The 27,674-nt window shown below is 40.8% G+C and overlaps 1 long non-coding RNA gene across 2 annotated transcripts in view; it reads right to left on the bottom strand.

The window, feature by feature from the left end:
- LOC121074878 overlaps positions 1-27,103 on the bottom strand; it is a 120,780-nt gene extending 93,677 nt beyond the window's left edge. For both annotated transcript variants that reach the window (XR_005822591.1, XR_005822590.1), the window contains exon 1: positions 26,938-27,103. This is a non-coding gene — a long non-coding RNA (uncharacterized LOC121074878). The remainder of the gene's footprint in view (positions 1-26,937) is intronic.
- Between the last annotated feature and the right edge of the window lie 571 nt (positions 27,104-27,674).

Below are 27,674 nucleotides of genomic sequence, written 5' to 3'. Positions count from 1 at the left end.
CTCAGAAAATTATCTAAAAAATGAAGAAGCTTGTTACATGGAAATTAGAAGGAAAATGTGAATTGGTAAATGGCTGCCAAAATCCAAGAAGCTACAGGTGGCACGGATTATTAACTTATTCTTGGTTTCTAACACAACATACAAATATTGTGTTCCTACAGAGAAACATACAGGTGTTCTCACACCAATAATGAAGACTTAATCTCCTGGTAACTTCATTACACAGCACAGAATTCAGAATAAATATCACACTACAATGATTTAAAAAAAATGATTTAAAACCACCTTAGTAGCAAAGTTAAACAGGTTCTTAGAAGTAAAAGAGATCTCTTTAAAAACTGAAATTCTGCCCACAGAATACAGAAAACAATCCACATCCCACAAACTACATGGAGGGCCGCAATGTTTTGAGGAACTACATACATTAAAGCATAAAACTAACAAGTTTGATATTTTTTTTTTGTCCCTCTGGTCCCCCCAAGCATGCATTATAAGCAGGAATTCTCCCCAAACACTTGTCAAGGTCATCAAATGATCATTGTGAAAAAAGAGTATTTAAGACATCAATGAAGCAGGAAAAATAATGCTGTGTATTGATGCACTGCAGAGGCCCTTGGGATATTTTCATGTGAGAAAAAAACTCTGCCTGACATCGCTGATACCACAGTAAGCCCAAAACAATCTGCTTAGAGCCACTGAATGAGTCAATACACTTTTTAATATTTATTAAAATATGACTGTAGCCTAAGGAAATATACCTGATATCATTAACTACGAGACATTGATAACTCCATGCTTTTATCATAGCATACCCCATGTTGGAAGGGACCCACAAGGTTGATCACCAAGTCAAATTCCCAGCTCCACACAGAAGCACCCAAAACTCCAGCAGGCTGGGTGCTGTGACCACGGCCCTGAGGAGCTTGTTCAATGCCCGACCACCTCTGGGTGCAGAACCTTTCCCTAACACCCAGCCTGACCCTCCCCTGTCCCAGCTCCATGCTGTTCCCTCAGGTCCTGTCTCTGTCCCCAGAGAGCAGAGCTCAGCGCCTGCCCCTCTGCTCCCCTCAATGAGGGAGCTGCAGGCCGCCATGAGGCCTCCCCTCAGCCTGCTCTGCTCTGGGCTGAACAAACCAAGGGACCTCAGCAGCTCCTCGTACATGTTGCCTTTCAGACCCTTCACCATGTTTGTTGCCCTACCATGTTGCTTGCTTTTATCATGTTGCTAAGCGCAAGTTGTGTAAGCCAACAGATACACTAAATCAAGCCTATTTTCAGTTTTCTTTTGCCACAAACACTTTTGTAGCTACCTAAATTTATTTCTGTATTAAAGACATTAAAAATCCTAGTTAAAAGTTGGATTACTAAAGCTTGGTCCTGTTTTACCAGTGGTATCAGTACAACACTTTGCTTTCACTTCAAGGCAACCAGACCACTCCCAGTGCTCTTCCACAGTAACAACTTTGAAGAGAACACTAAAGCCAAGAAAAATTAATGTAGAACTTGCAGATGAAATGGTCAATCAGGCTGACAAGGAAGGAAGTGAGCAATACAGCTTGAGAAACCAGATCTCAGACATAACAGGGGTCAGTTCTTCCAGTTAAGTCTTCATCAGAGCCATCCATGCATCCCATACAAAGAAGAGTGCACAAGTCCACCTGTCCTTTCCTGCACCATCCCCTCTCCCAAGCCACGCAGCTCCTGCAGGAGCCAGAGTCCTCACGGGCAGGGACACCACACCTGCAAAGTTCCCCAGGGCTTCTGAAGTGCAGTCATGTAGTAACTGCCCAGCAGGAAATACAAGTTCCGGTAAAGCAAAGAAACAGGGAAGATTCAACTACAGGCAAAAAGAAATGTGAGCACAGAGCACATACGAGAGTGCTCCTGTATAAGTCAGCCGAGATGATTTATGTTGCAGCCCAGAGCACTAGCACAAGACCCTCACTCCACAAAGCCAGAACCTGATGGCCATTGAACTGTCAGACTGCTCCCCATGAATCACAATTACAGAAACACCTGTGACAAACGGCTAAAACTCACAGTACTCAATAACCCTTAACTCCTTTCATTATTTTTTTCTTTTTAAATTTGTGTGTAAATGCATACACACTTGTTTGCAAGAAAACTTGCCTAAAGATAGTTGCTCAAAGTTTCTTTGCTTTCCCTGCAGGAAAAAAGTGACTTTCCTTTCATCTGTCAGCAGATGTTTATTTCCTTTTCACATTCTAATACATCACGTTATTTACTGTGGCAAGATTAGCTATGTAAAAAGACCCGTTCTCATTTACTAGACCTGCAGGCTCTATGGTTGAGTCATTGTCCTGGTTTCAGTTAGGACAGAGTTAATTTTCCTCCTAGTAGCTGGCAGGGTGCTATGTTTTGGATTAGGATGAGAAGAGCGCTGATAACATGCTGATGTTTTAATTGTTGCAGAGCAGTGCTTACACCAAGCCAAGGACTTTTCAGCCTCTCTCTGTCCTGCTAGCGAGCAGGCTAGGGATGCAGCAGGAGCTGGGAGGGGACAGACCCAGGACAGCTGACCCAAACTGGCCAAAGGGGTATTCCATACCATCTGATGTCATGCTGAACAATATATAGGGGTGGCTAGCCGGGGTGGGGGGGGCCGGCTGCTCGGGGATAGGCTGGGCATCGGTCAGCAGGTGGTGAGCAATTGCATTGTGCATCACTTGTTTCGTACACATTATTACTATTATTATTATTATTGTTATTATTATTTTTCCTGTCTTAATAAACTGTCTTTATCTCAACTCACAGGCTTCACTTTCCCATTTCTCTCCCCCATCCCAGAGAGGGAGGGGGGAGGGTGAGCAAACGGCTCTGTGGTGTTTGAGGGGCAAAGAGGGGAAAAACTACCATTCTTTCTTCACGTTGTCAATCTTACAGTTTAAAGACACTCTCGAGTTAGCAATGTATTCATCTCTTACCACCCCAGCCAAATTTCAGATGTTACATTGTTTTTACAGGGTTGCTAAGACAATGTCAATTCTACATGAGATAGAAAGCGGAGGCAAGAATTGGATGTGCTCTGTGGTAACTCAAGCAGTGCTACTGGATGACTAGCTGCATAGCAACGTTTTAGCAGTCCAGTTTGCTGTGCAGCCTCACGTTCCTCCTGAATCTAACGCAGAATGCTCATCAGCATTAACGCACCTAGACTACCTACCTTCAAGAACTTCCTGTTTAGGATAAAAGCTTTGATGGGACTGATGAAAACAGTGAAATAACAGAGGAAACAGCAAACGTACAAGTTCCACACCAGCCATAGATATGCCCATCCTCATTATTTCAGCTGACTCCATATGGCCCCACAATTCTGAGCAAAACCAAGATTTCATTTTCCTCTGCTCATAATTCTGTTTTCAGGAGAATGCAAGTCCAGAGACAAGACTCACCTGACACCACTATGTTTTCCCGTGGCACTCCGTCTGCCTCATGCACTGAGACAGATACAACGGGCAGTCAGTAATACCTGACTCATTGATTGTGCCTGTGCAGACAGTTGGCTGACCAAGCTGACTCACAGTACAAAACAAAGTTCATGAACTCCTGCAAATCTTTCATGAAACCTGGCTTTTATATCTCATGTCTGTAGCAAAATCAGACATGCAAATTCTGCACTTCCTTGTATCCACAAGAACTAGCACAGACTGATTATCTGTTCCCCAATTAACTGCACAACAGATTTGAGTATCAGGTTTTCAAATAAAAGTATTATTACCTAACATTCATCTAGAAAATTCCTGTAAGAGCCTTTTACTAAGTGACTGCACTGAAACAAGCTACAAATACTTAAAAGATGACACAAAAGCAACTGCTTTTACAGGCACATTTTTTTCCACAAGTGGTGTCATAGTAAAAAGCCCAAGATGACTTATGTTCTGCAATAGCCATGCCTCTACACCTCCTCAACCCTTCAGCTAAGCGTCTCACCCCTTCCCAGATGTCTTCTCCTCATCTCTTTTGATTCCTTTTAGCTTCAAGCTTTTTACACCACCTGGCTCTGGCTCCATCTTCCAAGGCACCAAGAGCATCATTTGCCTCATTTGGTACTCACTCAGTATAGCAACAGGAGTGGGTGCCTTGCACCGCTTACTGCCACGGTTCAACCAATGGCTAGGCTATGACTGATCTGTAAGCACATTTTTTAAAAACTTTATCTTTTAATAAATCTATTTTGAAGCATAAATTAATAATTTCTTTGACCTACTCGGTGCAAAGAAGTGAACCATCTACTGAGAGATCAGAACTTTCCTAGCAGCAGCATTTGTAACTCACTTGTTGCAACTCAGACTTTTACTAGGTTGAGTCTCTTACTGACAATTTTACATCATTGCTGAATTTGGGCAAGAAAGCGTTCTGCCTACCTGCCCAAAATAACATCTAGCCTGTAATTAAAGGTAGCAGTTCACAGTTCTAGCTGACTGCCAAATATATGCTGATCACTTACATGGAAGTTAGCTCCACCCCTTAAAAAATTAGATAGATCTAAGTTAAAAGCACAATACTATATTAGTAACTACGATATGTGAATTGTCATCCTGAATTACTTTGAAGGTCCATCAAGCACAGTATCAGCAGACACCAATATCAGACATTTAAGGAGGCAATCCCTATGGGGGCAATTATAGACTAATTTACCCATCAGGGAAATTCCTTTTTAAACTCCATCAATTATCCCCCTGAGGCACAGGGATTTATATATCTTATGCTTTTAATCCTTTCTAACATAACTCTAGATTATCTTACTACATTCATTTTTAACCCTTTTTAAATTCTCATCTCATTTCACTATTACAATTTTAAATTACACATCTGTCTCCAAATATGTGCAGATAAACAACAAAAATAAATTATAACTGGAAAACTATTAATGGGAATTGCATACAAAGTACATGTCATGGAAAATGCAACAAGACTTATCACTGAGAAAACTATGATGAACGTTCAACTTAATGTGTTCCAGAAAACTTCTGTGGGTCAGATAAAAGCTGCATCTAGAAAAAGCAAAATTAAGCATCAAACCTCACAAAGGCAGTCTTTGGTATTTTCTCAAATACCAGTAAGCCTATTTTTGAGAGTGTTTTTCCGTTATAGTACCCATTACATGATCCAGCTTCTCAGAGTCACAGAAGTTAGTCTGTCAGACCCACAATTCAGCGATTTCATGGAGAGTAAGAGAGGAGACTGCTATGAAATTCAGCAAGAGACCCCGCGTTCACATGGAAAGCAGAGAAACGTCTTTGGCATCCCCCTGCAGTGGCCCCTTGACAGGAAGGCTATACACAGCTGAAGTTTCCTGCTTGCTGCAGAGTTGCTGGGAGTGGATTGAGGTAAGGAGGCATGGGAATCAGTATTAACAGGCACTTTCCTGGTTAGCCTTAGGAGCTGAACAAGAAAGATTTATAAAAACAAGGCAGAGGTCCTGCCTGCTCTGTGCCTATAAGAGGACATAGGTCACATAATGGGATTTAGCAAGAAAAACTGCATGCTCAACAGGACTTAGCAGCTGACCAAACTTAGTTCTGGAAAACTCTTACATTCAGATCCCAAGAAGAACCTGAAATAGTGATTTAATCCAACACACACTTTAAAATACATATTTTCGTTGTTTTTTTTGTTTTTGTAGCTTTGAGACAGTACATCATCTTTCCAAAGACAGAAAAGGCTCTGAAATCACATTAAACAATTACCAACTTTTTATCCGGGTATATAAAGCTATCGGGGGCACAGAGAGAGTTCTGGCAACAGTATAAACACTCGAAGAAGAATGCTCAGCTCCCCTCTGACATCTGCGACTGCCAATTTTTTCAAGTGTTTCCTCCTACTTTCACCCAGGGAACTTGATGGATGCACTGCTACCATTCCTAGGGGCCATTCCCATCTTCCGATCTGCCAGCTCCATACAGGGCTGTTCTCTCCTCTCCTGTGCATTAACATAAAAGAAAAAAGCAGCCTCTCCCCCATCCCAACCTCAACCAACCTGTACAGGCATCTCTTGACAGGCAGGCACAGCAGATACAGGCCATGAAAAAGAGCTGCTTATCTCTCCTCTGTCTTCTGACTGTGAATCACTTGCTGTAAATAACTTATTCATAGCATCTGCCAGGGACAGAGATCAGGTAGACTCCCCACCCCCCTTCTTGTCCACAGTTCTTAGAGGCCAAACATAAAACCTCCCATAAAATGCCTACCTCTCTAACACAGCCCACAATAAAAATGTGTGTGAATAATCAATGTCACAGCTCAGCAGATGAAGAGCCAGAAGTATTTCACATCAGTCCCAAAAGCGAACTTACCCTAAGTTTTACGTAAGGTGAAAACATTTGTTTCAAGTCAAGAAAACCCTTTCTCTACAGCAACATTTTCTTTTGTTTGCTGAGTTTTGTTTGTATTTTTTCATTTGTTTTTGTGGGGAAGGTGGACAGGGGGTTCAGGGACACGTAGGGGATTTTATGTTTAATGCAAGATGAAGAACTAATTTCACCAAAGAGCGTTTGGTCAGTGGTTGGAATGACCACAGGGGTGACAAAATTCAAGTTCATGTTCCCATGCTCAGCCAGACAGAAGGAATCTGAGCCAGGGTCTCCTATATCACACCCCATATAACATCCAGGAGTCTACAAACTTTAAGAATGAGATGGAGGCACCTGCACACCTCACCCTAGCTCTGTGACAACATGCTTTTCTTCAACTGAAACCACTTCCTGGGATGAAATAACCTAAGGATAACTTCAGGTGAACCAATGCCGGATTTTTTGCTTAATAAAGTATTCATCAGAAAAAAAAAATTACCCCAGCATGAAACTAGAGCTGTAATTCTATAAACCTGATAAGCACAGCTCTGGAAACCCATTAGGGGAGTAACATAGAAACAATTTTCCATGGTTTAGAGCTTCTAGACCAGAACAGGCCATACCAACTGCGATGTTGGGACTGAGCAGGGGAGCATACTAGAAAGTTCCTCACACAGACCATCCCCCCTCTGTATGAGGTACAAAGCTTGCCCCTGCTCATCCATGCTTGATGAGCTATTCAGTGAACAGACAAAAGGACCAGGGCAGCGCTACCTCCATACCACCACCCCGCTCCCGAGCAGAAGCACCAGGAGCTGGGTGATGCACAACGGGTGCCAGCAGAAGCAAGATAATGGCTACCTGAAATGCCACAGGTAAATCCATACACAAATGATGTTTTGTTGATTATAAACACAATCTTATTCAGGTCAAAAAGCATTTTACATGCAGCAGACTTCAAATGTCTGACTACATTCTACTTATTTAAAACAGCTTCTGCCAGTCATGGAGGAATTAAAAGGAAGGCATCTGCTGGCACTCTGGTACTCATTCTCTCTGAAGCAGCAAGAATATTATTTTGGAGTTTTATCATTGGCAGCATTTCAAATCCATTCATTGCCAGATTTTTAAAAAATGCCACCAATTAAATATCTCCCTTCCACGGCCACCACATCAGACACAGAGGGGGAGCAGTGCAGCCAGATTTCAGTCCCTGAACAACGGGTCACTGGCAGGCACAGTTCACCAAACCTGCTTTTTGAAAAATCAGAATAAACCTAAACATTATTCCTTTTCTTACCTTTCAAAGTTCACTTCACAGTCTCTCCACTCGTCATCTGGTAATATTCAGACTCATTTATTGCAGGAGTATTAATGTTTGATCAATGCATGTCCCATAAGGTTTTAATTTTAATAGCATGATATGCACTGTATCTTAAGTTCTATCTTATAGCTCTTGTGGCTGTTATAAAAAGAATTTTGATCTCATTTGCTTTTGAAATGCAAAATACTTTTTCAGCTTCTTCCATAAAATTGTTTCAGTGCACTTGAAATTTTCATTATATTTTTGAAGGATTCCTCTAGTTAAATTTTAATTGAATTTTCATAGCGTATTCTTTACCTTATACTTTATTTATACATGCAACTTCAACAAACTTTTCCTCTTATAGTTCCTTGTTCATGTTTTTAATTCTCTCAAAGCCACTTACAGGTTTGCCAAAATTTAATACTAATTGGCAAATGAGATTATAAACTGGTTAATTTAGAACAGAAGTTCTAACAATTTCTGTGAGCAACCAAAAAGAAAGAGGGGCATTAGGTTTTGATTGTAAATCACTGTAGGAATGCTTTAAGAAGTTTGCAGTACTGCCCCTACTCCTATCATTTCACTACACTGTAAGCCACCTTAACTCCCCTGAGTCCCACTGAACTGAGCAGCAGGTGAGAGTCTCCACCACAGTAGAATTCGCTACAGTGGTTTAATCAAAATCCAAGAACAAACCATTACAAATCTGTGATTAGCTCTGAATAACAAATATTTTGGCCTGATAGTTTAAGGGAAGTCCATCAGATACATGCCTCTGACATACAGAAAGCATCAGATGGACCAAGGCAGATTATTGCTTTATTACTGGCAAGAAAGTAGAGGTGCAGAAACCATTACAAAAGCAAACTGATTTCTGTTCTGCTCTAAGTATGTCACAAAATGCAATGTTGTGGACTGATGACATGTTGGCAATAGTGTTAAACAAAGCCATCTGAAACATTAAAATGATGTTTAAGAATTACATTTATGACAGATTATTGTGCTTAAAAACACTGAATAGAATCAGGGCACTGCTGTGCCAGCCTGACATTGCCCAAAGATATCAGAAGAGAATTCATACACAGAACTGCACAAAACCTAAACAAGAGGCAGGGTTTCCCAAACAGAGAGCAGCAACTTACATGTAGTGAGGGCTGCACTGCAGCTGAGATGCCAGGCACCTATGCACTGAATTATGTAACTGTGTCTACATTCCTCAAGAAAAATTTTGTGCAAGTGCCATGAGTCCAAGACTTCTGTTTTAGTTCACAGGGTGGGTATGCAGCAAGCTGATTAAAATAAGCAGTGAGCAGCAGTGCTGATCTCCTCTCAGCCACAGCGATTTCCCATTCCATTGTCTGCTTCTGGAACAGCAAAGACAGAAAAACCTTCTTCATTTCCAATATGGCATAGCAGTTACAAGCAGGGTTCCCCCACAAATAGCTGACACAAAAGTCTACCTGTTTTGGACTAAGGCACAAATCAACGTAACTTATTGATCCCACACATTAGCGCATGTAGGGAATCAAACCAGGTGAGAACAGACCAATGTCAGAAGAGCCACATGCTTCCTCACACGTTGCACCTCAGGCTCCTGTCACAGTAGCTTTCCTTCCTTTTCCACACTTCTCACACCCGTCTCCACCAAGATCAGTGCAATCTGTCTTTATTCAAAGGAATGGATCCAGCTTAAAGTGGACTTATAAAGATGTTACAAAGATGGACAGATTGTATTAATATTTCCTACATAACCGGAAAGTCCTTTTAAAGCCTCTTTTAGATTCCTCCTTTCATGCAACTGAAAAGTCATTCTTAACAGAATGAGTTGAACATGCTAGTCATGCCCTGGACTGATGAGCATGATTTTTGATTCATTGCACGTATAACACCTGGGCAGAGACAAGCATTAGCAGCAACACCATCAAAAATCCGTATGCCAGTATTTCCCTTCCTCTTTAGGAAAGCTTCTGAGAGCATCAGGAAGAGTGAAGACTCCAAGTTACATGCTCCTACTCCAACTTCAAGGCTTAGCATAAGCATATGGCTAAGTGAATCAACTGTCTTTAATAGCCCAGAAACTTGAACAAAGCACTGCATTGATCTTACAAATAACTAAATATACTGTGAACCACTTAAGTGAAAACACACAAGCTTGAGAGTTCAAGCCATTGCAAAGGTGAATTCTTGATTTCCTGGAGAAAAAAAACATCTCAGCTACAAGACAGCTGGATGGCCTAATTACAGCTGCATAAGCACTCATTTCAGACAAGGCTTCCAGCTCTCACATGCTACTGTGAAACCATCAGCACTTCCGGGTGAAAAGCTGAAGCCCACTTGCCTCCAGTATGCCAGGTCATTCAAAATGAAATAAGCACAGCTGTCTTTCCATCAGTTTGCAGGAAGGTAGGTTCACAAATCTAATCTTTCCCTGCAGACCCATAGCAAAAGAAGTGTAACCACTTCTGTGATGGACAAATAGAAGAATTAATAAGATCATTAATAAGATTTAGCAGCCAGCCACAAAATGGCCAATGTGTTACAGTTGCCTCTCTCTGTCAAATTAAAAGACAAGACTTATATTCCAAATGTCATAGCTTGGTCAGAAAAAAATGGAAGTTAGTCAATAAGCACAATTCCAACATACTCGTACCTTTCCCACTTTTGTATCCTTAGCACACTAAGGTAGGCAAAATAAGATTCATCACAATAACAAAAAATTGCCCCACAGTAACTTAGGTAAAAAAAATTCAGAATAAAAATCAAAAGATAGCCCTCCCCTCTGCCTCATTTTCTAAATCCTAATGTGAAGCTAAAATGAGTCTGCAATGCCCATTTCCCTCCTCTATCCCTTCCTGTGAGAAGGGTCACCCAGGGAAGCCCCTGCTCCACTGACAGGCAGGTCTCCATTACAGTGTAAATCCCTGGTGACTTCACAGCAGATGCACCAGTGGAAAATTAATGCAAACAAAAGTAGGATCTCACCTCAGATTTCATTCCAACCTCCAATTTCACACAAACCAATAACATTGCTAGTATTAAAGACAGGGGAAAAAAGTTACTACAGACTCTTCGGCACATGAGATCAATACACCACAATTCGTGAGTAATAACAGCCTGTGTCTTTTCCCAGCCTCACCTTAATTAACAGAGGACAAAGGATGAGTGGCTAGAGAGGGTCAGATTTGGAACTTTTCCCAAAGAACAGCCTACCTCTGAATGCAATTACCTTCCTCCACAATCAGTTTGTAAGATGTTTTATTTCAAGTTGTTTTTGTGTGTGTTTCTTTTTTTCCCCATTTTTATTTTTTTTAAATTATGGGGCATATTTAAGTGCTAGTACCTCGATCAACAAACCGTACCATTTCCCCATAGACACATCAGGCTACCTATGAGGACACAAGTGACACAGACTTGTGCAAAGGACATCCTGGGAGTGAGGCACCTTGAAAATTCCACTGACGCCCAGCTCTCAAACATCAAAAGAGCTGCATGCAGTGCATATGGTGTCTGCACTAGAACAGGCTCCCCAGATAAGTGGCCACAGCACTGAACCTGCCAGAGTTAAGAAGCATTTGGACACTGCTCTCAGACATAGGGTCTGATTTTTGGGTGGTCCTGTGTCAAGCAAGCCAGGAGCTAGACTTGGTGACCCTTGTGGGTCCCTTCCAACTCAGGATATTCTATGGTTCTGCACAGGGCAAGTGCCACTCATGCTCACAGACATATGCTTGTGAAGGAACAGACTACAAGATAATATACTTAGTTTCCTTTTAAGCATATCTATGTCTGTGTAATTATACATAGGGTAGGCATGGTAGGTGTGGTCTTTTCATACTCAAATGAATATTTGGTACAATCTTCCCTATTCTATCTCTGAGTGCGTGTTTTGTGATTCTTTAATTTCTATTTTTTAATTGCAATTGCCTGAGCTTTTCCAGCAGTTGGACTGCATGCAAATCAAAACAGACTTTTTGTTTGTTTTTAAAGAAAGTCTAACACTCATGGCCAGAGAATTAGCAGTCTCCAGCCTCCAGCATACCATAAAGTCTCAAAGAACAAAAAACCCATCAAAACCTTCCTTTTTTTTTTTTTGGTAAGTCATATGATTTTAAATACAGTTTAAAACAGTTTACTTACACTGCTGGGCAACACAGAATGCTGTAGCAGAGTCAAAACTCTATTTTAAAAAAAATATATATCACCAGTCATGAATGTTTACAGAGAAACTGGCAATCCAAGCGCAGTCCTTTCCTATGAAAGTAGTAATTTAACAGGTCTGTGCACGTGTGTCAATTCACGTACTTGTTTTAAATCGGCATTGGTCATTCTTCTGTTAAAGCACCACAAAGACCAACTCCACAAAGTTATGACACCAAATATTGCTTTGGTCAATCGGAAATTGACTCCTGTTACCCAGTGCAAGAACATGGCCCCCACCTAAGTGAGAGCTATAGGAACCAGGGTAATGAAAATACCTTCTAAGGGGTGCCCCTTGGAGGTGTCCCACGTCAGGCAGTGCAGGCAGCACAAGCAGCCTCCAGATTCATTATCTGAAACCTTGAAGCACATGGAAAACGCCACATTCCCAACACAGCAACAGAGAGGCACCATCATTCCTGTTGCTTATCTGCAGGAATCTCCTGGGAGTGCTTCTTCCTGCATAAACTGTAATTACAGAGGCTGAATCAGAAAATTCCATGTTATATTTCATCCTGTTAAGTGTCTGTGTTACTTTCAATCCTTCCCTCTCACAAGAGATCTGAGAGAATATCTGGAAACAGAATAAGCACAGAAGTAAATACGGGCTCCCCTTTAAATGTAGTGGGCTTGTTTCCAAGGCCACACAGGGAAATAGAGGGACTTAATACTGTAAATGAGCTACAGCCTCAGTCACCTAATACATCTGCAACAACTGTTTTGACACCATGTAGTTGAGCCAACAAAGTTTTTATTTAACATCATTTGTATATATAACTTTTTTTAAATGACCTACATAGATGCTACTATGCTATAGTGGCTTAATGTGGACTGGGGAAAAGTTTCAGTTATAGAAGCTCTCTCTATAGATTTAAAATCTTTGTTAGTCTTCTGTCTGCCAGTCTAGTGAAGCAGCCAATTTGGAAAAGCACCCTGTATGAATACTGCAGCAGTCTGAGCACTGTTGGCATCTTCCAACATTTAACAATGCATAATATCTCCAACTGCATAGCCAGCCCATCCACAACAGTTTTATGCAATATTTTTTTGCATATATTCTGCGATACATTGAATTCCTGTGCAAAAGCGAGCTCAGCCATGTTTATCTCCTGCAGTTTGGAAGGCAATTCCTTCCAGCTCATAAAAGCAACAAAGTAGAAAGGAACGCTAATATTTATTTTGTTCCCTTACAGACACACGTCTTTCAGAGACACCCTCCCTTTGATCATCCAGAACACACAGGAAAGGAAGGGAAGAGGACAGGTGAGAATCTGACTGAAGATTTTTTAGTTTTTATACTTTTACTCAATAGCATATTTACTGCTAATTTAGCCCCAAACAATCAATTCAAAAAAATATCTAATTTCAAGGTGACAGCAGATACATATTTTGGACAGGTTTTGAAGATTTCCTCAGCAATTTTTTGGAAAAATCTGGCTATATTGCTAGTGATGCTGTTAGTCTCCTGTCTTCTTCATGGGGTTGCAACGTTAGTCAGAACCCTAAACCCACCTGTGGAGCCGCCTCTACTGCCTGACTAGATTTGAATCTACATCTTTCGGGTGAGTACTGCAATGTCTCTATATCCTCTGAAGCTGTACTACAAGTGTTTAAGTATTCATTTCACACTGCTAGCACTACAAAAAAAATCCTTCCCTTACCAGAATAAGGTATCTGTGAGCCCTTTATTGCTGTCCCATGCCTTTTCCCAAGCCTAAAGGAAATGAAATGAAGACAAGTCTCAACCAATCTCATAGCCACCTAAGGAGACAACCTGCCAACCTGAACTGCACCTGAAGAACAGCCCAAGCTCATTGTTAGAAATTTGTATTTAAAGTGTTTAGTTCACATTATGAATGGCAGGTTTGAGTTCACATGTACTCATCCTGAACTTTATGCTTGTGATATGGAAACAAACACCTTCAGATTTCATAATGCTTAAGACAGGAAGACTAATTCTGATGATATTCAAAATACTCAGTGTTGTGGTGTGCCATACAGGTCAGTCACTCACTGTTCTTCACCCAAATACTACTCATTTCCCTCCACCCTGGCCCACACTCCAATAGCCTTCATCTCACGGACTTCCCAGGTTAAGCCCACACAGCCAGCTGAGCTTCAGGAAGGGCGAATAGTCAAATATGCACAACATAGACATTGCAAAAATATATTCCATTTCACCAGATTTTGTATCCCAGTATTTGCTGTAACCCTTCTCTCCAGTACAAGCAGAAACTCATCAGGGGATATTATACAAACAAATGGCATCCAGCAGCAGAAAAATAATCCAGATCATCTCATCAAATCAGCAGTTTTGGAACTAATCAGCATATAGAAATACTCCTGGGGAACTTGGAGATTCTCAACAAATCCAGAATTTCCCAAGCTGAATTGCTCATAGGAAATATTTCTGGAGTGAGAAACTGAAATAGTTTCCAGAAAGCCTTGGATACTACCTGGTTATTTATATATCCACTGGTTAAACTTGTATGAACTAGTAACTGCAGCATACAACACAGACTATTCTTCTGCTGTTCTTAATTCTGCTTTTACATACTCATTCTGGAATTAAAAATGAAAAAATGAGATAAATATGGGACTCAAACCTTCCCTTATCAGATTTGCTAAATTATAAGAGGATTCTGAAGCACAGCAGCACAGCTTTAAGTGTGCAAGAGGATCTGCCCCGCTGACCGTATCACCATTGTCATTCAAATCAGCAATTGTTAGAGAACGAGTCATCAACAATTACATATGAGAGTCAAATTCCACACACAGACCTCAGCAGCTACAAGGTGGTTGATCAGAATTAAGTCCCATGAACTCAAAACAGAAGAAATTTTGCGCACACTAACTTTCATCAGAAGCACAGAACTGCTACCTGGCTATTGATTAGTGTTTTCTTCATATTAATTACATCTACATTCAGAATGGTAGGTATTGTCAAAAATAAAAATGGAGACAAGTCAGTGGGAAATGGTCTCAAACACACCAACAGAAGAGCACTGAACAAAGCAAAATCTTGCTGAGGAGTTCTTGACGTAGCTGTCCTCATGCAGAGGCTAACAATCATACTGCATACTATACATTACATACTATACATATAGACAGAGCACCAATAGAACGGCCCCAGTAACACACACAATTACTTTTGACACCAGCAATAGGTTTCCTGGATTTCTTCCATGATTTATAACCAGAAAAAAAGTGTCTCTCACATTCAGACATGGAAAAAGAAAGAATCAATTTGCTCAAGCTTATTTGAACTGTGCTTAGCCACAAGCTGTCCTTTCTCATTACATCATTCCAGCTACTACCAGGCAGAACTTCAGCTGCTTTCACGCAGCAACTATAAGCCTTTCATTTTTTCTACTATCATTTAAAATATTAATCATTTCCCTATTAAACAGCAAAGATAAAAGACTTTGGCCCTGTCTGTCAAGAAACTAAACCATACCCAGGAAAATTAAGTTGTGTTTGTGTTCCATTTAATTTTATTGCTTCCAAATGCTGCCGTTTGCCAATAGGATGTACTTGAACAGGAAGACAAAACCCAGCACACGTTCCTGAATGTATAGAATGCATACGAACATAATTAATTGATGAGAACTATAATTAATATGCAAATAAATCAAGTGTGAGCATCCCAAAAATGTATGAAGTAATACTAGACATGAATCAACTTCATACCCAGAGACATTTGTTCCATTTAAAGAAATGTTAGTCATGTGGTAGACTCGTGAGGGCCCAGAATGTCCCTGACAGTCCGGAGTGCAACGGCTTTCACAAGTAGCACGTGCAGGTGGGACTTATTTTACCACAGTAGCTTTATTATAAGTTGTTGAGAGTTCTGTGTCAAATCGGGAATGAATTCTCCTGCCAATGACAAAAGCAAGAGTCCCTATTTAGCTTCTGCTCAGTACCATGACCAGCATATGATTTGTATATGTCTATACTGTGGACTGCACACTGGTAAAAGGATGCCAGAGTTAGTGGTAAATAAAGCAGCAGAGTACCAGAAAGCCTCCAGCTGAAGCAACTCCACAGTTAGCTTTCACAGCTACACTGCCAGGGCGGCCTGACTGCTGCCAGTACTTCAGCAAGTTCTCACAAACCAGGGTACTACTGCTCCCCAGACGCTGCACTCTGCAATGGAAGCATCCTGACCGCATCCTTTGATCTGACTCCCCAGCGAACTGCAGCAAGCTGGAACAGAGGCATTATGAGACAGGAACAGAATATGGTAAAAAGAATGCCAATCCACCGCAGTGTAACTTGATGCAGCCAGATCTTACATACAATGTAGGGTTTTACACATGCACACACACACACTCAAAAAGGGTACAATAGCAGTGGAAAAGGCTCACATAGTATAATAGTTAAGGACTGGTAAATGAAACTTAAAAGTGGTATACTCTAAACACAGAGTTGAAAGGTGCCTCACACAGCTTGTAGTTAAATTACAGTACTTCGTGACACGGGATGTTGCAGGTATCAAAGTTCATGCAAGTTTAAGGGGAGACTGCACAAGGTAATGGAAGAGAAATCCCAAAAAGTTACCAAAACAAAGGACACATCTCTGCTTAGGAAGTCTGAGTTGCATGTTATCAATAGTGTCTGCAGGAAGTACTCTTACATACTTGCCCTGTTTGCAACAGTGACCAGAACTGGCTGCCTGCAGGAAAAATTGCCAATGACCAAGCTGTACCTTTAGTCCAAAGCTGTATAGCTGCTCTGATGTTCACATCCTTACAATGGTACGGTCATAGGGCAGACCATCATAATGTTAGTTTTATTCAGCGTAATTGACCAGAGCTGCAGAAATGCATCGGTATGAGCTTTAACAGAGTTCGTACCTACAGTAAATTAGTGAGTGTCCAAAAAGACAGGAAAATTAGCCAGTGCTAAACTTAGTCCTGCTGTGACCAGATGGTTTCTGGCATCTCAGGGAAAAAAAAAAAAGGTGAATTTCAGCCATAAATACGCGGAGTTTATTAAACATTGATCAGTAGGAAGCATTGTAAATATCCAGCTTTTATATAGTAAAAGCACAGCACCCCAACCCAGTATCGTTCATGAAGTGTATGCATGAAATCACTTAAAATAACACCTAACACCACAGAAAACAAAAGTAAACAAAAGTAAACGTTAAGACGTTAGGTGAGGGTTGTGGGTTTTTTTTCCTGTTTGGTTGTTTGTCTTTTTTTTTGAGGGGGGGCGTGCAGGGGGAGTTTATTTTTTGAGATTTAAAGTAGGGATTTAAGACATTCCCCATGCATAGTTTCTGGAAAGTACACGTTCAACATCTTGTTGACATTTCACAGCTATACCTGAGCAAATACTTCAGGCTGCTGGTGATTATTTACTGTAAAACATACAACTACTACAGAATATTTAATTTCAGTAAAAGAGTGTTCAGGTGAGGAGACCTGAACAGGGCCCGCACTACAAAACACTACAGGTAATTCAATATAGCACACACAGAAGCCTCCAAGCATTTAGAGCTAAAGGGCAACACTTGGGCCTTGATGACAGGTAGCAATCCATGGGACAAAGAACATTGCAGGCCATGCCTACAATTAACAGCCCCCAAACAAAATTTGGATCAAAAATTGGGGTACTAGTAAAGACCTTCACAAACATAGCCTTAAGGTTGAAAACACATTTGCAATCCCTTGCTGTCATCATTACACCTTGTTCTGGTATGACACCTCAAACAGATGTTTCTAAAAATGTGTATTTCAGAGTCTTCGCCTGAACTCTAAGAAGCAAAAGGCATCCATTAGCTGCTCTTCTACATGCAACCAACAAAAGCACTACACACTAAGTGCTTTACAACCTCAAATCTAAAACTCTTCCTCCTTGCTTTCTCCAGCTTTCCATATAAAGTGCTGATTAACAGGCCCACTTTAGGAAGGCAGCAGCCAAAAGGATTACCCTTTCTTTTAGGCATCGCTGGTATTTCAGTACCTAAAATCAATTAACAAGCTGTGTCTATTAAGAGACCCATGAACAGCTACAGAAAGCTGCTTGGACTTGCCTCTTATCAATTCTTAGCAAGAAGAAAAGAGTAGTGGGAAGCTCTCTTTAACAGGAGAATTTTCTATGTATTAAATTATTGTGTTTATGGCATGGAACCAACTCTGTTTTCCTACAAAAAAGAAATATTTTCGTTTTCTTACAGTAAATCATGCACGCACTATGCAACCTGGCCTTCTTTTCAGGGAGCTGACTGCATTTGCATAAACAACAACAGTCTAATGTTTATCAAGTCATTAATTCTTCATGAAAGCATACAGCTGTATAAAAAGGCTTCTTTTATGCTTCAAAAAATTCAAGTGTAAGTGTTATTAAAAAAAAGACGTAGCTGCATGATTGTAGATCTTGGAAATTAAAGATCATCAGGGCTAGCAAATAAAGCAATCAACATGCAGAAAATTTATGGAGAGTTTTTCACTGACTTGTTACTTGTTCCTTATTGTGAGGTGTATTTACATACAGATAAAATTCCAGATCATAAATAATACAACAGAAAGTTATTTTTTTTTTCCTAATTTGGCTAATTTCATAAAAGACTTGCAGTGACATTATAAAAGTATGCTCATCTACAGCTTCTATAACTGAATCAGACTGGGTAGAAAAAATTACCTCTACGTTTATTCTTCTTTGGTCTTCCCTTCATTGCATCCTCTATATTGTAAAAAAGAGTACCACTCTAAAAGTGTACAACAGTCTTTAAAAGTAATTAATACAAAGCCTTATAACTGGATACAGGTGCAAGTGACAGAACTTTACCACAAACTTTACTCTAAAAGATTTAGATTTCTCACACAACATTTTTATACACTGGAAGTTATTCGTTCAGTGAACTTTTGAAGGGGATGTAGTTAAGAGGTGAAAAAAATGAAAGCATGGTTCTGCCAACAATTGCCACTTTATTGCTGAAGTTTCCTGCTTCACTGAGTGCCTGGGAGGCACACACATACTCCAAACACTAACCTATATGATACTAGATGTCTGTAATGTCCAGAATGCCTCCTGACAATAATAAAGAGCCTCAACTTATTGGGAAATGGAAATGGGATAGAATTTGGCTCTTCCCAGGTGGAGACAGTCTGGTTATCACTCAATCACAGGGTGCCTCCAACATAAAAAGGCAGATAAAGAAACAGAAAAGGCAAAGACAGCAAATCCTTTTCTGCCATCACCTCAGGATTTAATGAGAAGTCAAGCAGTCCCCTCTTTCTCATATTTAAATAGAAAGACTTCAGGCCTGTGCTAGAGGCCATCAACTTCTCCATCTGCTTCAGTTTTTCCCCTTTATCATCATGCAATATATGTAGTCCAGCTTCTGACCTCCTTGCTCATATTGAATAGCACCCCAGCACATGCCAGCACAAACAATTCATGGTGGGATGGACCCCAAGGCAAACACACAGCTCCACTGGCTACTACACACCAAAGCGTCTGCCCACGAGTGCTCTGTTCTAGGACAAGTGCTGCAAACTTCCACTCTGATTTAGCCAGATTACTCTACAAAGGCTTCTTTTGAGTTCATCAGGGCTGCACACAGAAGGACACTTCAATGTCAAGATGGTTACAGCCAAACCAATACAATTAATACTTTGCAATCTAAGAAATCCATCTCAAAAAAAACACCTTAGTCTCCAGACAGCATGAAAAGTCATAAGATAAAGGAAAAAGACCACGTTTTCCACTTATTTTATAAAAGGCACTAAAGCTTTTTCTAATAGCAATGAGCAATTGCCATAAATCTAAATGAAGAAAGCCTGTTCACTGAGCAAAGACAAAACCAGTTACTGTATATCACAGCAGAAGAAGGATCTAAAGATCAAAGGGTAAATACCATTTCCTGCAATGTGTTTTTCCAGGATACAGCTTACTCAGCTCCTGAGTAGCTTTACAGTAGAGGAGGAAAAACTATGAAAGGAGGGAGTAGCATATGTTTAGGGTCTGGTAAATAAACACCCAGACACACACACAAAAAAAGCCGTGCTTATGTAGTGGAATCGATGTCTATGGCTATACAAAATGGCCCTCTTTTTTCCCATATTAGCTCTTAATCCAGGTCAAATGACAAGCTTCGCTATGGATTCAAACTCCTAACCACATGCTTTGTTTTGCTACGAAGAGCAATACTTACTTCATGGCTCCCAATGGCTGGCGGATAAAGGCCCCTTCACTACTCTATTCACAGCACGGCATGTAGCTCTCTCCCTAAATCTAAGAAATACAGTGCAACATTATGACTGTACAGAGTGAAAAACACTAGAAAAACAGCTACAAACACAAGCAAGCAAATTTTGTAAGAGCTTTTTGAAAGGTTTCAAAAGTCCCAGGTCTCAAAAATAAACTCTCTCCTCACTGGGTTATATCCTTTACCAGTATTGATTATTTCTTTGTATCACAATGCCTCTAGGTTTTCCTAAGAGCTTCTTACAGAGCACTAGGGACTGCGAGGGCTATGCATTCTAGGGAAAATGCAGTGAAAGGCAGAGCAACAGAAGTGATCTGGAGTCCTTCACATACAAGCTGAACCTCTCAACAAGACATCCAACACAGCAGCTCTCAGGGACAAAGACACTTCTCTGTCACAAAGGGAAAAGAGGGGGGTAGGAACAGACTTGCTGCTGCTGTGGGAGGGTTCGATACCAGCACTGACTTTCAGAACAAACACACAGTCAGGTGCTACAGCTTTTGGAGACTAGGAAGTTGTCCTGGTTTCAGTTAGGACAGAATTAATTTTCCTCCTAGTAGCTGGCAGGGTGCTATGTTTTGGATTAGGATGAGAAGAGCGCTGATAACATGCTGATGTTTTAATTGTTGCAGAGCAGTGCTTACACCAAGCCAAGGACTTTTCAGCCTCTCTCTGTCCTGCTAGCGAGCAGGCTAGGGATGCAGCAGGAGCTGGGAGGGGACAGACCCAGGACAGCTGACCCAAACTGGCCAAAGGGGTATTCCATACCATCTGACGTCATGCTGAACAATATATAGGGGTGGCTAGCCGGGGTGGAGGGGGGGGCCGGCTGCTTGGGGATAGGCTGGGCATCAGTCAGCAGGTGGTGAGCAATTGCATTGTGCATCACTTGTTTCGTACACATTATTACTATTATTATTATTGTTATTATTATTTTCCCTGTCTTAATAAACTGTCTTTATCTCAACTCACAGGCTTCACTTTCCCATTTCTCTCCCCCATCCCAGAGAGGGAGGGGGGAGGGTGAGCGAACGGCTGTGTGGTGTTTAGCTGCCAGCCTGGCTAAACCACAACAGAAGTGAGACCCTCAAGAACTTCCCACATCTCCTGTCCCATGGGAGAATCCCTGAGCAAGCAGCTGCAAAGGCTGAATGCCCAAGGGAACACTGATGGGCCAGGAGCTACAAGGCACAGCTCATGACTGGGACCCCTCACTGTTAGGGCCACACAAGCTGATCCCTTGGCCATACGACCGTAGTTCTGCAGTCAGAAAGAGGGTATCCCCCAAAATACTAGGCAATCAGCTATTACCACGTAGTAACTGTGGGTGAAGCCTAACTTCTTCAGACAGTGACTAGCGCAGCCAGCCCAGAACAAAGGGGGCTCATTTGTTTTTACCCCAAAACAAGGGCCTGACTTTTTTTTTTCCCCCTGACAGCTAGGGACTGCCCTCCTTTTTGTCCAGGAAGCCAAGGGCTAGTATGTTTTACATTCCCCTGACAACCAAGGCTCTAGAGCAGGTTCTCCTTACTCAAGGAGCAGATTAATGAAGAGTTGGCTTCAGGCAGGTCTGAGCGAGACTCCCACCAATTTCGGACAAGGCTTGAAGACAGGGACAGTATTTGTCCTTGTTTATCTTTGTTGGAGGACCTAGAAGCAGTAAAGACCTTTATTGACTCTTCTTCGCTTTATGAATTATCCACTTAGGCCTACAAGCAGCCTCCCCAGATGCTCCCCTGCAAGTCCTTGCAGGCAGCTAGTGCAGCAGGAAGAGGAGCTGCAGGGCTGCACCTCTGCTGTCCCTCTCCTGTGAGCAGGACCTGCACCCACAAAGAACAGCCAACCTCTCCACCACTCCTACTTCTGGCACTCCACAGGCTGAGGAGCCACATCTCTCTCTCAACATAAACACATGCCCTTGCCTCAAGAAGCACAAAATGCACCCCTCTGATCACTAACAGGAGTGAACTCTACAGAGATGGACTGAGTTCACAACAATCAGCCTTCCTTTATATGCGCTCCACAGTTACCTCATATCAGAACACCTCTCCTCCTCCTCTAAACATGTGATAAACAACAACCTGCTTGCTGCTAATCCAGGGGCGTTGTTTCTTACTCCCAAAAGCTCTGTCCTTCAAGCCTTTATTCATATCCTATCGTATCCCTTATTCTCACTCAGGAGAAGCAGGGTGGTTTCCACTAACATTGCCTGTTCTATTGCCAAAATGGAAACCACTTTGTCCTCACACTGAACTATATCAGTATATTTAAATATCTTCTATCATGCAGGAACCTATTCTTAGTTTTAGATAGCAGCTTCCAGCCAATGGCTTTCATCTGAAGTTATTTTAAAGGCTCCCCCATCCCAAAAAAAATCACAAAAACTGAGGAAGAATGGTGAAATTTCCACTATATTAAAATGCAATCAAGCAAATGCAAGTTATTAAAAGGTAAAAATGTCTCTAGAATATCACAAGTACAATCAGGTTTGGCACTGCTTCCTTGTCTAAATCTAAGGTTTCTCTTACATTATAAGCATCTTCAGATACTATTTTTAGTATCTTCTCTGAGCATTAAACAATTCAGTCAGCCACTTAACTCTAAGCATGTGAGTAGTCCCACTGAAATGCAAGCTAATTTCTTTCTGAATGCAAATTATCCGTAGTTCTCAAAAAGCCATTCAAATTGTATTTAAATGTAGAGGACCTTTCTACCTGCAAAAATCTGAATGTAAACAATTTCCTATCGAAGTTTATTGCAAGCACTTCAGGTAGGTAATAATGTTGACACTCATTGGCTTAGTTTTTTTATGGAGAAAATGTACAGAAAAACTCACGCCATTTACCAATCCTTTGGGAGATTTTCATTACTGGCCTTATATAACAGCAATTGAAGATAGAAACAAAATATTATTTAACAAGGTTTTATATGACAGCATAAAGAGTGACTGCTAGCTGAGTGTTGATTCAGACATATTTCTGCTAGGGTTACTTCCCTGCCAAAATATACTTCCAATAACCATACATAAATTTTATTTTTAATAAATAACCACTAAATGGTTGTATAAACAGAGTAAACTGTGGGTAACTGTAGTTTATAATGAATATCTGTTGTAGCAACATTAACAAATACCTCGCACAAACTGACTCCGAGTCAGTGCCACCATCACTAGCTTGTTGGTTGGTGGCAAACCAAATGATGTTGGAACACATCAGTGGTTTCCCCTAGTGAGAAATCTACATCCTCACTACATCAGCTTTCACACTCCTGAAGTATCCCTCGTGTTTCTACTTTTCAGGTGTTCAGCTTTGGAAAGCTTAAAATTTATAAAGGAATAGTCACTGACCCAGAAAGTCACTGTGGCAAGACTGTTCCTATACCCTGCCCAAAACATAAACACATAAAACACACTTATGTGGAGGCAGTGTGTTCTGAAGTTTGAAATAGGAGTCTAGGATTAAAAAAAAAATCAGCTACCAACTCCTTGTGTGACCTTGGGCAAGTCTTTCAACACACTTATCCTTCAGTTCCCAAACTGTGTAGCTAAAAAAAGTGATTGAAGGGGCCTTGTGAAGGTTATTGATTGATTGCTGCTTGCAAAGCCTGCTGAGATGCCACTGGGAAAAGAATTAAACTGTATGTGTTTAAAGAATCCATGTATATTATTAGATTATTACTGAAATCATGGTAAATATATTGTACCCAAAAAAAATGAAGAAAAAAGAAATAGAAAAATAGTTGCAGATCATTCTGCATAAGGTGAATTATATGCAGTACAGTATACCTGATCCTATAGCAGTAAAGTTACAGAAAGCAGGATGAGACCCTTTTGTAAGAAGGGGTCTGAGGCCCAGGGCAGTAAGCACTACCCAGAATTAGGCACCCTCACTCTTGAAGGGCTTAGCTGGGACTTGCGCATTTAAGTCTTCACAATGGCAACCATTCATGACATTTTCTTCAGGTAAATCACCCAATTCCTTCAAAAAGCTACCTTGTAATTTTCCTGTTACAATATCAGTTCTATTTTTATGCTTTCATCAACCACATGTATGTTTAGGTAAATTCTGATTTCCCAACTATGCAAATGTAAGAGGCATTTTACACTTCTCTTAAGTACTGACACATTTTATAACTGCAATTTCTCTAAAACGTCATTCAACCAAGATTGATTATTTGCTGCATAGTGAGCAGAGGAAAGAGAAAGAAAGGAGCTGTCAAGCATTCTTGCTTTTCTTTTTAGAAAGGAGGAAAAAAATAGGCTTATCTTTAGAAAGACAGACCTTTTAATAAAAGGATGAAGCGAGCATTGAGTAAATAGTATCAGCATATCTGGAATTCCTCATAATAATGGAAGAAATATTTAAGATGGCAGAGAAAACCTTATGGGTTTTCAAAGACTTCAAATGCATTTGATTGAGTGGGTCTTCTACTGATGAGACTACTTATTTCCTGCAACTTATGGGTGGATGTGGTCCATTTGCATGATGCATTTAGCCTATTGCCCCTCCGAAAAAAAACTAATCAGGCCACATTTTTCTTGACTTACTCTATTTCTCAGGCTGCTTGCATCTTAAAATAGTAGTCATTCCTATCTTCCTGTGGCCATTGTATTTTTCCACCACACATTACCAGTAAATTCTGTCCGCATTGTTATTGGTGTACTCAATTATTATATAATCAAGATTTGCAATAAGTTACATGGAAAGCAAAGGTGCCTTTCCTCAAGTATTTCTCTCTTAAAACCAAGTAACAAAGCCACCTTGATTCCCCATGACTTGAAAACTTGCAGTAACTACTTCTATAGAATAACAGGATTATTTTCACTTTTACTGTTATAATCCTTGTAAAACAATGGCCAAGGAACAGGCTGTACTTTACTGACGGAAAATAGCAATGAAATCTGAGAGTCATCCAATTGACTTTGACAACTTGCAGAGTAAGACTATTAAATTAACCAAGTCACATCTATGGCTCCTAAACAGAAACCCCAACATATGGTTTGACACCTTTCCCACTGCTGCTGGACAATGTATGTATTTACTTATTAAGCTTAGACAGTTAAATAGATTTATAGACTATTCTAACAATAATAATGAAAAATCGTCTCCAATCAATCAAGAAATGCTATATAGCATGTTTCTACAGACCCAGATATTATCCAGGATATGTGCATTTACAGCATAATTGTCCCACTAAGCCAATAACATCACCTTTAAATGGAGCTGACAGTTCTTCCCATCTGTGGTAAGAATTCAGTCTGCTTTACAGTAAAAGCTGTAGTATGAAGCTCACTCCCTCCACCTGTCTCATGCAGAAACAGCCAAAACATGCTGCACTTACAGTATTGTTAAATGAGGTCATGTCCACTGGGGACTGAACGGAAACTATTACACCTCTTTTGCATAGGAGCATATAGTTGATATGTGGCTTAACATAAAGCTATATAAACAAAAAAGAGCAGCCAGCTCTCAGTATTTGACCCTGATTTTATATAATGTATCCAAAGATAGATTCACTGAAACTTAACAAGGATTTTGTATTCATTTTGCCTTTTTCATGGATTGCTGTAGCAATGCACTCAATGGCTATTATGCTTAGCTAAGTTTAGAATATTACGTCTATTTCTGAAGTACACTGGCTCTTTCCAACTCTAAATAAACCACTGAAAGGCTTTAGGAAACTTTTCAGTATTAGCGCACACACAGCCAACTTGTAGCAACTGGAAAGGGGTTTTGCATTGTATGTTTGATGCAGACTATGGGCTTTGGACAAGGCCAGAATAGCGGCATTTATCTTTTTTTTTTAATCCTTTTGATGGTGTTTTTTCTTTATTTTTAATAGTAAGAATTTTTAAGATTGGGAGATCCTTTCTCACAAGCAATATTTGAAAATATCTTTAACAATCACCAGAAAAACAGCAAGGAAGATGAAGGCCAGTGCAATCGCTAAGAACTCTGAGCTGCCCAGGCCAAGAGGCAGCACCCCTCCTGGAGCCACATTGCACTTATTCCCTAGACCCCTACAAAGGAGGAAATAGGGAAATATAAGTCCTTCAGTGCAAAGATTTATCTCATGTTTACTGTAATGAGACAGCGGAAATACTACCATCTTATTACAGCATAGTAAAATTCCTGCACAGTTTTTACCACCTCTCTTCCACAGCAACTTTCACAGGACCACAAACACCCTCCTTCCACCTCCTCAGGTTGCAGCACACCCACCCATCCCTCACAGGTGCTTCCAAACTCCTGATTAAAAGCACAGGTGGACCTCAGTGCACTACAACATGATGAGTTTAAACATTACAACCTGTGTGGATACAAAACACCAACCCTGGTCCTAGAGAGGATTGTTTAAAGTACTCATGGCTGGTTAAGGCTCTTTAAGAAATGCAAAAGCACATTTATGTCTTCTTTTTACACTTCTATTTTTCACTTCTGTACATTGCTCAACTGAAACAACAACTTTAAAGTCTCAGCGTACAATAAACGTAAGAAAAATAGGAAGCAATGAGAGAGCATGGCTCTAACTGCTACAAGTTGATTTCATACTGAAGTCAGACAAAGCCCAGCAATTTCTAATGCACTTCAAAAGCACAGGGTTTATCACAGGTTGTGATTTGGCCCACTTGGCTGACATTTTAACATCAGCACGTCTCCATCCAAGCCTGAAACCTGGCAGACAACACAGCTTCCCTTTTCTCCTCAGCGATGGATCCGATTTTGAGCGTTCAAACAACTATGACTAAGATCACGTTTTGTATAAATTGATTTCACAAGACAAATTACAAGAAAATAATCCCCCCAAAACTTCTAAACTTAAAGTAGGCTATAAAGTCAGTGCTGAAGCTAAATCATCATTAACATTCTCCCCACAAACGGCAATTGGAGCCTTGAACTCACCTGCACGCAAGCAGCAGCGGGGGCTCTCCAGGGCCAGGCCTGGGCAGCTGCAGCACCCAGTGCCTCTGTTGGAACAGGACGGGCCAGGCCAGGATGCCTGCCTATGGACCCAAGGCTAGGAAGTGACTACAGTTGAGCTAGAAAACAGCCCCATTGCAATGCCACTCAAGAAAAGAGCAAATGCCCCTGGTGTTGGTTTAAATAGGGCTCCTGGGACCATGGCAGGTGTTTGAGAGGCCTCAGGTGAGGCCTCTCAGGACAGTTAAGGCCCTGCCATTAGTGGTCTGTCACAGGACCTCCCAAGAAGCTGGTGTGCAGGCCTGGGCAGAGTCTCACCTTCAGCTTCCAAACCTAGCAACCGTCTCCTCAGAGTTTCTAATGACTCCCAGTTTTAGAGCCTTTTTCCTTTTTTTTTTTTCCCCTCCAAATAACCTTGCAGTTAAGCTCAATTTTATAGGCGTTGTTTAAGCCTGATAACTAACTCATGAATTTGACATTGAACATGGAGTCACTTACGAGAAGTGAGGAGCCAGAAAATACCTCTTTGGTTATACAGTGTGTCACATACTAATGGAAAGTCATTCCCAAAACTTTTCTGCTCTTTGAAACCATTCAAACCATAAGGCTTTCACTATTTCTCCTGGGAGGTAACTCTACACTGTATGAGGAAATGTTTCCTAATAGTCGGCCTAAATTTTCTTTCGCTCAATTTCATGCTTTTATTCCTAATAATACAC

Source organism: Cygnus olor, chromosome 9, assembly GCF_009769625.2.
Source record: "Cygnus olor isolate bCygOlo1 chromosome 9, bCygOlo1.pri.v2, whole genome shotgun sequence".
In the NCBI taxonomy this organism is placed as follows: Eukaryota; Metazoa; Chordata; class Aves; order Anseriformes; family Anatidae; genus Cygnus; species Cygnus olor.
This window is presented reverse-complemented; position numbering and strand designations above follow the sequence as displayed.